Genomic DNA, 12,086 nt, shown 5'->3' on the forward strand with positions numbered 1-12,086 from the left:
GGGAAATCAGAGCTCGTACGGAAAGATATAGGTGTTCATTCTTTCCGCACACTACAGGCGCCTCTGCCAGGCATTTGATTTGCAGAGTATCCATGTAGGTGTAGATGGAGGGAGGAATATTAAGATTTGACAAGTTCAGGTTGCAGGAGAATGGTGAAGGGAATCAGCCACCCCTGTTTCAAGGGAACCATTCAGGCTTTTGCCTTAAATGATAAGTAAGCGACATAAAAGCTATACCTGGATGGTTTGTAACATATTATTCCTAGCCTCGCTGCGGACTAGACCTCATACCTGTTGCGGTCACCAAAGCCGTTTCCTGGCATTCAGTGGAGAAGGTTTTGTTCAACCTGGTGGTGATTGGTCTGTCTTTCAATAATTCATCCAAGGGACCTATTATGCTGGATTAAGGACTAGTGACTTCCTGAGAAAATAAATATTTTCCGACATCTTTTGGAAGGAACATGTGAGAAATCCTACCACAGGGCAGCAGTTTCCAGATTACTTCGAAAACCATGGACGCCATATCGAACTGATAATCCACACCTCCAACGGCTCCGTAGCACGAGTGCCCTCGGCCACCATGATAAAGGACGGCCAGCGGCAGACACACAGCCCACTTGCACTTGCAACCACTTCTCTATGAGTTACATCTCCGACTCCATCGTTCATGCCTTACTACAGCTAGCTTATCCTAGTTGACATTGTGATAGCTGGACTGTTTCTTGCCGCATTATTTGTAATGTGTCCTCATACACTTGGAGAACACGAGTTAAGTAAATGTCCTCTTTACTGTGTTGTCTGTTGCTATTAGCATGAGCAGGAAGTAGCCAATGGAAATACTTGCAGCCTTATCCTGAGGCTGGCTGGACGAAAGGAGCTGCTATTAAAACTATTTCGGAGAACGTCGTGGAACACCCTAAATCGATGAGTCAACTGGTAATAGGAGGCGATTTTTCTGCCCTCTGAGGTGGAGGTAGTGCTTCAAAATACGTGACATTTCTAAAGCTGGTAGTTAGTGATCCTTAGTGACCAACAAAGCTGCTTTTCCAATATGGAACATTCTCTTTAGTCTAATCCTATGCAAGGGTGTTGTGGCATCACGCAGTAAGACCCTTGACGATGTGCCTCTTGAATACCACAGAGGCAGTTTAACTGAAGAATGGACATCTGTAAAAATGGTAGTAACAGACGTTAGACAGACAAACATAGGTACAAGAAAGAGAACAGTGAAGGAATGTTAGCCAACAGAATAAATACTTCAATTAATTGAAAGAAGAAGCAAGTAAAAAATGTTCATCCAAATACAGCAATACACGTCCATCTGGAATTAAATAAATGAGAAGTTTAGGGAAGCCAATCAGAAAAGGCTGCTGTCTCGGGCACAGTGACTTGCATGCTGCAAGCACATTCAGGTCAAGCACTTAATCTAGTCTATCGACCGTAATGGCGCAAGTCTTCTAGGTCTTCTGCTGTAGACTTTTCCCTCTATCAGTGTACTTTCCATTGTCTCTTGACTTATAATAATATGACCAAAACATTTTAGCTGCTTTTGGTTGATAAAAGTCGAAAGTCGTGTTGTAATGCCGAGCTGCTTCAACATCGATTCATCAGTGCGATATGGTGTCCATGGTTTCTGAAGTAATCTTCTACAGCATTACGTTTCCGGAGCAATAAACCTGCGGCGATCCGCTGTCTTCATCATCTAAGATTCTGCTGCATAGGTTAAGACTTCGGACGTGGGTGAGCATTGTCTTGGCAATGATGAAAGTGTCCTTCCTGATGCGAGCAAGTTTTACTGTATAATTTCTCGCTATCGAAACGCGCCTACGGATAGCAGGCTCGCAATCTCTAGTATCAGTGACAACAGATTCTAAATACCGAAGCGGTTGACAACCTCATAACCAATCCGCAGATCATGGTCTAGTGGCTAACGTTGCTGCCTATGGATCATGGGGTCCCAGGTTCGATGCCCACCCGGGTCGTGGATATTCTCCGCTCGGAGACTGGGTGTATTTGCTGTCCGCATCATTTCATCATCATTCGTGAAAGTTGAGAGTCTGGACTGTGTAAAGATTGGGAATTTGTACGGTCGCTGATAACCGCGCAGCTGAGCGCCTATGAAACCAAATATTATTATTATCACCTCGTAACGAGCAATATTTGTTATGTTTGTTCTCATAGCGGCGATTTACAATCATCATTTTGATCTTTGTGTTGTTGATTTCAAGACCATAATCTCTCCTTTGTTCAGCCAATCTCCGGATGATGATTTCCAGTTGATGTTCGTCTGTTGCAATTATCAGAGTGCCATCCAACATGGAGGGTATGGAATCCCATATCGATTCCATCCCACAGGCGCCGTTACGTTGTTTTCCAGTGGTGAGAGGCCATTAAGGACATCTGCAGTGGCTCTGTACCACTAAAGAAAGAAAAGTGCGAGGTCATCCACATGAGTACTAAAACAAATCCGAAAAAATTTTGGGTATACGATAAATTCGCATAAATCTAAGGGCTGTCAGTTCAACTAAAAGACATAGGAATTACAATTACGAGCAACTTAAATTGGAAAGACCACAAAGATAATATTGTGGGGAAGGCGAAACAAAGACTGCGCTTTGTTGGCAGAACACTTAGAAGATGCGACAAACCCACTAAAGAGACAGCCTACATTACACTTGTCCGTCCTCTGCTGGAATATTGCTGCGTGGTTTGGGATCCTTACCAGGTAGGATTGGCGGAGGACAATGAAAAAGTGCAAAGAAGGGAAGCTCGTTTCGTGTACACTATATAGGGGTGAGAGTGTCACTGATATGATACGTGAGCTGGGGTGGCAGTCGCTGAAACAAAGACGGTTTTCTTTGCGGCGAGATCTATTTACGAAATTTCAGTCACCAACTTTCTCTTCTGAATGCGAAAATATTTTGTTGACGCCCACCTACATAGGGAGAAATGATCATCATAATAAAATAAGAGAAATAAGAGCTCGAACTGAAAAATTTAGGTGTTCCTTTTTCACACGCGCCATTCGAGAGTGGTATGGTAGAGAAGTAGTGTGAAAATTGTTCGATGAACCCTCTGCCAGGCACTTAACTGTGAGTTGCAGAGTAACCATGTAGATGTAGATGTAGCGCGCTCAGCCACCGCGATATAGGACGGCCAGTGGCAGACAGCCCACTTGCACTTGGACCACTTCACTACGAGTCGCATCTCCATCATTCGCGCCTTACTGCAGTGAGTCTATCCTAGATGAAAGCTGGACTCTTTTTCTTGCTGCATTTTTTGTAATGAGTCTTCTTACACTTGGATAAAGGTAAGTTAACTAAATCACCCATTTAATATGTTATTTTGTTCACTAGTCATTTCTGCTCCTGTCCAGCTTTCCTATGACAGTTGCCACACCTCTCCTTACGGTTGTGTACGAAGTGTTACGCAACAGAAATGAATTCCTGTGTAACACTGTCAGAATTTTAGAGAATCTGTTCTGCATTCAGATCTTAATCCAGTGGTGTAGAGACATGATCTGTGACATCTAGGCCTGTTTCATTGATTATCAAAAGGATTTTGATAGTGTACAATATTACCAGATGGGCGAGGTACTGAAAATAGTGGGATGGGTAATAAAGACCTCCGAATCAGAATTAATCCATATTCGTATCAATATGCTGCCCTGAGGGTAGGAAATAAGAAAACTGATACATTAAAAATATGCTGAAGATTGAGGCAGGGCTTTATTTTGTCAGCTCTGGTATTTGATCTTTACTCTGAAAATATTTACAAAGAAGCCCTCGAAAACGTCGAAGAAGGAATTGTCTTGAATGGAGAGAAGCTCAACGATATGCACTACGCTGACAATATTGCAATATTTGCTGACAGCTTAAACAGTCTTCAACAATTTGTATCCCGAATCAGTTAAAGCAGTGAGCCCTATGGCCTACAAATCAACATAACTAAAAGAAAATTATTGGTCATCAGCAAGAAAGACGTATCAAACTGTCATCCAAATATTAATGGTAAACATTATGGACAAGTAAACAAATAAACAGTAATATTAACAACCAGTGGAACAAGTCGCAAGAAATAAAAGTTCTTAATAAGAAAGCAGAGCCATGTTTCGTAAAATGACTTGTGTGTTCAAGACTCATCACTTCTCAATCAAAATAAAATTGATATTGCTACGTTGGTGCATATTTCCGATCCTTTTGTATGGAATTACAATTAAATCAAGACAATGAAATGAATATCCTTAGCTGCGTACAGGCGTTGATATACGTCAACGGGGACAGTTGAAAATGTGTGCCCCGACCGGGACTCGAACCCGGGATCTCCTGCTTACATGGCAGACGCTCTATCCATCCTATTTTTTTATTTTTATTTTGTTCCTAATGGTTCGTTGTATTTCGTCGTAGCAGACGTCACATGACATCCGTTGAAGTTTGTTGTTGATCTTTTCACTCAGTTTCTATGTTACAGAGGCCAGCCAGCCCTCTGACAGAACACGCGGAGCTACCGTGCAGGCTCCCATCTGAGCCACAGAGGACACAGAGTGCAGTGCGACTGCTGGGACTTATGTCTGGCACGCATCCCATGAAACCCACATTCCCAACTTACTGTCCCGCACTATATTCGTAGCGCCCCTGCCCATTACACTTATTACTCGCGGCTTTATCGATTCCCGTAAGAGTTTGGGCACTCCTTGTGCATCCGCACAGAAGATGGTCAAATGGCCAGTGAGCCTTAACTATATATATGAAGATGGTATATGTTATTTCGAACATGTCCGAAAGAAGATACCATCGGTGACCGTACAGCTCGTTAGAATGAAATTACAATTTGTATGGAGCTGAAATTCGGAATTTGACAGAAATATGGGCAAACGACTTGAGGAATTTGAGATACGGCTATAGAGGAGAATAGAAAGAAAAAGAGGTCCTAATCACAGTAAAATGCAGAAAACAACGATATGTTGGTCCTGTAATGAGCATGGAAACACTTAAACTGCTGCAGAACGTTCTTCAAGCAAAGATACCTGGTAAATGTAAACGAGAAAGAAGAGCATGTTGGTTCCGAAACTTGACATGGGCTTCACGCATGAGTAAAATACTTTCTCGAACAACCAAAAGCAATATTGCTGTGATGATCACTAACATCCGGAACGGATAGGCACTAGAAGAAGAAGAAGAAGAAGAAGGAGTGAGAGTACCTGTGCCCAGCAGGTAGAGACCTCATATCATAGCGTGCAGCTGAATGTTGCTTTTAACAACATTGATGGATGTGCCGAGAAGTAACTGAAATCAAAAAAATATGTTTTCTTGTCCAGTCCTACTAAATGCAGTTAGGTAGCTCCAGAGTATTACCGATTGTTTGTGAAGTAGTGAAAAGTTTAACGCTGTTTTCGCGGGTCAAATCAAGGTCTGCGAACTTTATTTAGACTAGCCTTAATATCACAGCAGTCCGTCAGTAAACGCTTCCTAGTAAGTCTTCGGAGCAAAACGTAATTAGTCTCGCGTTCCATTCATCGTTAAGAATCGGTGGTTTCGGGCCGCAACCGTGAATAATATTTCGCATCATGCCAAGTCCTCCCTAGGACGAGACAGAAAGAGCGTTTCAACCTGTAGAGAAATTTAAACTGTTACCTCCTAAATACGAGTTTACTGCCTTAACCACCATGCAACCTCGCTCCGATCAAAGAATTAGGGAAAATCAGTATAAACGGGTATAGTTAAGGGACACAAACAAGCTATTTTTACGAAAGTGGAATGTGTCATCACTACAGAAGTACTGCAGAAAAGTACCACTGGCAGACCATTGGCGCTGCAATCTGTTGGCGCAACTTCTCTGAGGCCAGACAAGAGGTTGATGCGGAGCAACTGGAAAACGTTAATGTTGTTCAAAAAATGGCTCTGAGCACTATGGGACTCAACTTCTGAGGTCATCAGTCCCCTAGAACTTAGAACTACTTAAACCTAACTAACCTAAGGACATCACACACATCGATGCCCGAGGCAGAATTCGAACCTGCGACCGTAGCAGTTGCGCGGTTCCAGACTATAGTGCCTAGAATCGCTCGGTCACTCTGGCCGGCATTAATGTTGTTGTTGACATCAATCCGAAGGCATTTCGTAAATATCTAGGAGTAACTACCCGGAGCGACCGTAAGTGGAGAGGCCACATGAATTAAACAGTACAAAAGGCAGACACCAGACTGGAATTCGTAGGAAGAATAACAAGAAAATGTAGCTCATCCACGAAAGAAGTGGCTTTCAAGACGCTTGTTCGACCGATTCTTGAGTATAGTTCATCAATCTGGGACCCTTACCAGATAGTACTGATAGAAGACACAGAGACAGAGACAGAGAAGATCCAACGAAGAGCGGAGCGTTTCGTCATGGGATCGTTTAGTCCACGCGAGAGCGTACGGAGATGCTTATCAAACTCCATTGGTAGACATTACAAGAGAGGTATTTTGAAGCATGGAGAGGTTTACTATTGAAATTTCGAGACAATTCTATCCTGGAAGAGCCGGACAGCATATTACTTCCTTTCACACATCTCGCGAAATGACCACAATGAAAAAATTTGAGAAATTAGAGCTAATACAGAGGCTTGCCGACAATGATTCTTCCCGCTCGCCATTTGCGAGTGGGAAAGGGAAAGGGAGACCAGTTAGTAGTATCAGAAGTACCCTCCGCCAAACACCGTGAGGTGTCTTGAAGAGAATCGATGTTGATGTAGATGTAGCTGTATTCTGATGCAGCTTTAGTATCTTGTGGAAGTATTCTTCTCTCTGCACAACAGCTACATCCTACATCCATTTGAACCTGCTTACTGGATTCATGCTTTCGTCTTCCTCTCTAATTTTTACCGCTTTGCTCCATTATCAAATTACCTATTTTTTCATGTGTTCTGCCTAACTACATCTTCTCTTAATCATATTCTTTTCTCTCAAATTTCTCTCAGTACTTCCTCATTAATGACCAGATCGACTCATCTAATCTTCAGCATTCTCCTGTGGCACCACATTCCAAACAATTCAAATTTCTTCTCCTCTGTGCTGCTTATCATCCACGTTTAGCCTCCGTAAAAGGGTACACTCAAAACAAATATTTCCAGAAAATACTTCGTAATGCTTTAATAAAGAGGGTTATTCGGAAGGTAAGGAACGATCGGTCGCGAAATGGAAACCACAGTGAAAATCCTATGAAATTTTGCACAGGTGTGTTGGGCAATGTCTCTAGTATGCCCGTCGATCGCGTTACGTCGTTCTTTTTAGTTCTGAGCACACAGGGAGCACATGCAGATACCTAGAACAGTAGTGTCTCCCGCTAAGTATGAGGGCCTGGTGAGAAATTTCGCCTGAAGCTATGCAGCTAACATTACATAGTACAAGTCGTGCGTTTTCTTCTTCAAGACAATTCTCAGCAGCATTCTGCAGGGGCAATGACGATGCTCCTGCATCGTTTTCAATTGTAAATGTTTGATTACCCACAACACTGCCCGTAATTGTCTCCCTCTGAGTTTTATCTCTGCTCACATGAACTTCTGGCTATGAAGACAACATTTTGGCACAGACAACGAGCTGTAGGCCAGCGTAGAGAATTGGCAGTAAGCACTGGCGGCTGCCTTCTATGACGAGGGTATTGGAAAGTTGGTACAACGCTACGACAAACGTTAAAGTCTGATTGGTGACTACGGAGATGAGTAGCTGGAAGTTGTAGCTAACTGTTGCAAATGAAACAGTTTTGATTTTCATTGTAGTTTCCATTTCGTGACCTATTGTTCCTTACTTTCCAAATAGCCCTCGTATATTAAATTAGTGGCCCACCGTGGCTTCTCAGGGTAGCACTCGGTGTCTACGACCTATCGGTAATAAATTATGTACAAAAATTTCCCTCATGAATCAGCCCAACTACTAGTGAAAAACGCATCAAAATTTCTTCAGCAGTTCCTGAGATTATCCTACACATACAGAAAAAAAAAAGAGTCGGGGACTTTGACACGTCAGAATTCAGCCAGTTTGTTTTAGTGAAAACCGTATCAAACTCCTTATTTCCTGAGACTAGCCTTCACATACAGGCACAAAAACGTGGGAAGGGACTGTAATTTTAATATGAATAGTAGATACACTGGGCAACAGAATTTAAAGGATCACTTTTTCGAAATGTTGTGATCGTCTCCCTTTGCGACGCAGAAGTTTTAAATTTGCCTCAAAGTTGCCTAAAACTTCCTTTGTAATGATGCAAAAGCGTGGCGTCCTGACACGTCAGCCTCTAACTCGAAGACGCTTCAAACAGCAAAGTGTTGACACATGCGGAAAACAGGCCAGAGCTCAAAAATTCATGTCACATGTAAGATGATCTTATAATTAAATGTTTCCCTGAGACATTTAAGTCTCTTCCTTATCTACAATAATGATCAAAGCAGAACAAATGAATTAAAATTTGCGCTCCAGCCACGACTCGAACCCAGATCTTCTTGCTTACTATTTTTTTTAAAATCTCATTTTGTTCTGTACGTTCGTTGAATTTGTTCTTGGCGGACGTCCGATGGCACTCGTTCAGATTATTCATTGCTCCGTGTACTCAGTTTTTTTTTATTACAGATGCTAGCTGTACTCTCTGACCGAACACCCTGAGCTATCGTCCCGGCGTCTGAGTAGGCAGAAATGCTAACCATTACACCACCACAACACAATGGTCAATATTGCTGCACTAACTACTCAAATTGAGTGCCCTCCTCAACACAAGCTTTCCCAATATGTTCAACGCTGTGGTGCTATTCCAGTGCCGGGGAGCCCTGGCGGTAGTGACAATGTAAGGGGAAATAAGCTGAAGATATGAACTGGTTTCTGTTGAGGTCGGTGCTCAGCCTGAGTAGTTTGTGCAACAATGTTGACCATTGTGTTGTGGTGGTGTAATGGTTAGCATTTCTGCCTAGTACTTAAGAAATCCCAGGTTCGAGTCCTGGCTACAGCACGAATTTTAATTCATTTCTTCTGCTTCGAACATTATCGTACATGTAAGATGGCTTAATAATGCCAAATTGGCACCAGATTTCACCATGCAATTCTGCCCAACGCCACCATGGATGTGTCACCAGATGGGACAACAGTCACAGCGCCTCTTATCCACATTTCGCCTTCTCTTTTGACGTCTCTACGATGAAGGTCAGAAGCTTGACGCCCAGCGATGAAATCACGCGAGTTCTCTTACAAGCGGCCGATATAAACATTTCAGACACACCGTCACTCAGAATTGATCCGAAAAGGCCTCATAATGGGGGTCCAGTGAAACTACCCCTTCGTTTTGGGCATTGATTGCCACACATTCCACGGTCGAAAACGGCAGTTCGCAGTGCGATGAGGTACAGAACGATATTCTTGATAACCTTTGATACTTCTGACACTGCCGAACGTTTCCACCCTTCTCTAAGTACATTGTGTGGGTGCATCACCATTCAATGTGATCGCACCCATTTGGAGAGCAGTTTTTACTCTTACGCACAGATTGGAAATAGTAGGGATCGTTCAAAAAAATTCGACGAAATCTGAACAAGTTGCAAAGCACCAAAGGGTGTTTACGCTGTTTCAGCCGTCTTGTTTCGTGTTCTCCTGTGGCATGTTCACAGGTAGGAGGGACGGGCAGTGCGACGTTGCCGCATGCGTGACTAAAACGGCAAGTGTTCCCTGTAAGATCTCTCCCCCCCCCCCCCCCTCCCGCCCCCTCCCTGTTCGGCAAAACCTTCGTAGCACCCACCAACCTTAATTGATAGTTTTAAAAATGAACATGTACAGGGACAACTTTAAAAGTAGTCCTAGGTGCCTGCATGCAGAGAACTCCTTGACACCTGTCCGACTCCAGTTCCTTGCCTGCAGAAACCTAGGGCTGCTTTAGAAATCGTTTCTGCACAAGCGAGAGGAAAAATTGCGGTCGAACTGCACTTAAAAGGGACACATGTGTCGACACTTTACTATTTGAAGCGTCGCTTCGCCCAAAGGTGACATCTTCAGGCCCCACCCTTTTGCACCATTACGGAGGGATGTAGTGGGCACCTTTGAGGCAAGTTTCAAACTCCTGCGTCGCAAAGGGAGACAAGTATGTGGATTCGAAAAAGTGGTCCTTTAATTCTGTTGCGCAGTGTGTGTATAGGGGCACTTTTCACTGAGAACTCGTCATGTGAAGCAGAGATCAATGCCAGAATACACGCAGTAAACCGATCTTACCACAGCCTAGCACAACTGCTTCGGTCCAAATATCTCTCCAGACAGTTCAAGTGTCGACTGTACAAAACCCTGATCCAGTCTATTGTTCTATATGGCTGTGAGACATGGAGTATCCGGAAACAGGACTTTCATAAGCTCCTTGTTTTTGAGAGAAAAGTGCTTCGGAAGATCTTCGGTCCGGTTCTGAATGCAGATACAGGGGAATGGAGGATCAGATACAACCAAGACCTTGAGGAACTATACCAACAGCCCAAAATAGCAGGAACTGTCAAAGCCAAACGAATGCAGTTGGCTGGCCATGTGGCCCGGATGGAGGACCACAGATGGCCTCGGAAGCTCCTGGATTTCACATCTACAGGAAAGAGACCGCCAGGGAGACCCAAGAAGCGTTGGAGGGATGGACTCCGTGAAGATTTAAACCAAGTGTCAATAGATGTGAACGGTTGGCGGATAGCAGCAATGGACAGAATACAGTGGAGGAGGAAACTTGTAGATGCGTGCGGTCCACTGGGCCTGATCACGTAGTAGTAGTAGTAGTAGTGTGTATAGATTATGGTCAAACTTTGCTGCTCTCTGGAACTGCGACAGCTGTTTACTTTACTGCTTTTCCCACGAGATGTCGCCTGCTCTGCAGCTGATCAACTCCTAACTAGTGACGACATGTCGCAACAATACATATAATAAACATTCATCATTAATGTAATTGTGAGTTTAACATCCAAACTTTCCTCGTGAATCAATATATTTATCAGCATACTTTTTAATCTTAACTTTCATCTCTCAACGATGTGGGAGACGCTAGAAATAACATGTGATTCGGATTCCACGTCAAACTATAGGTCTCCTTTCTCCCTATGGACAGCTGGAGTAGTTTAGGGACCCGCAAGTCGTCGAAGTGGAGTCCAACTGAAAGACTTGCACCATCCTGCCGAGCCACACAAAATAATGGTGAAAACTGTGTCCATTTGCCAATATAAAATCGTAGGAAATGAAGGATTGTGATTTACAAGTATTTTGAACTCTAGACTTCAGAGCTCACCCAGTCCATTGGGTACATAAGAAAAACGAGTGCATTACTTTCATGTAGCAGAAGGATATACTGGAAATGTTACAGTGTGAGCAGATTACTAATTTCTGTATGATATCTGTAAGGAAACGGAAATTAAACTACAGGATAGCAGACAAACTTAGAGAGGTACACAGGGATAATTTTGAAAGAATTTAGGTGTTGATGGAGTTAGCTGTGGTCTGAGTAGAAAAGTAACAAAGATTAATCCTTAACGTCTCGTTGACGACAAGGTCATTGAAGATGAATTACAGGGTGTCAGTGAAGTCTAGAAGTCTATGACAGCCTTCCCTTGATATTGATAAATAATTTTACGCCTTTACTTCACGTCGACATTGCACAAAAACATATACTGTCTAGTAGGTAAAGTATATTCAAGTCCAAGAAAGGTGATGTCAAACAGTTTTTAAAATTTTACTTAGCTTTTCAAGATGGCATCAGTGTCCAGAGGCTTTTTTAATTTTGTGTAATATCCTGTTTGAGGCCCAGGGTGTTAGACGACACAGCATTGAGGTAATAGTTGTTCAGTCACAAACTGTGGATTATTCATGAATAAACTCCACAAAACATTTCACATATTTTCATATTTCCACAGGTAAATATCAAAACATAAAACTTGGAGTTCATTCCATTGTGTAGTTATCACACGTATTGCAAACAGCTTCTCTCAATATTAACTCAAGCCATGTCAGAAACTGTGTACAACTGATCTGACGCAACTGGCGCCAAATAGGTACAATATAACACATGTATTGTGTTTCACATCCTTCCACAACATTCTATGAATCAAATTAATGCTAA

The sequence above is a fragment of the Schistocerca piceifrons genome, chromosome 6, assembly GCF_021461385.2.
Source record: "Schistocerca piceifrons isolate TAMUIC-IGC-003096 chromosome 6, iqSchPice1.1, whole genome shotgun sequence".
Taxonomy (NCBI): domain Eukaryota; kingdom Metazoa; phylum Arthropoda; class Insecta; order Orthoptera; family Acrididae; genus Schistocerca; species Schistocerca piceifrons.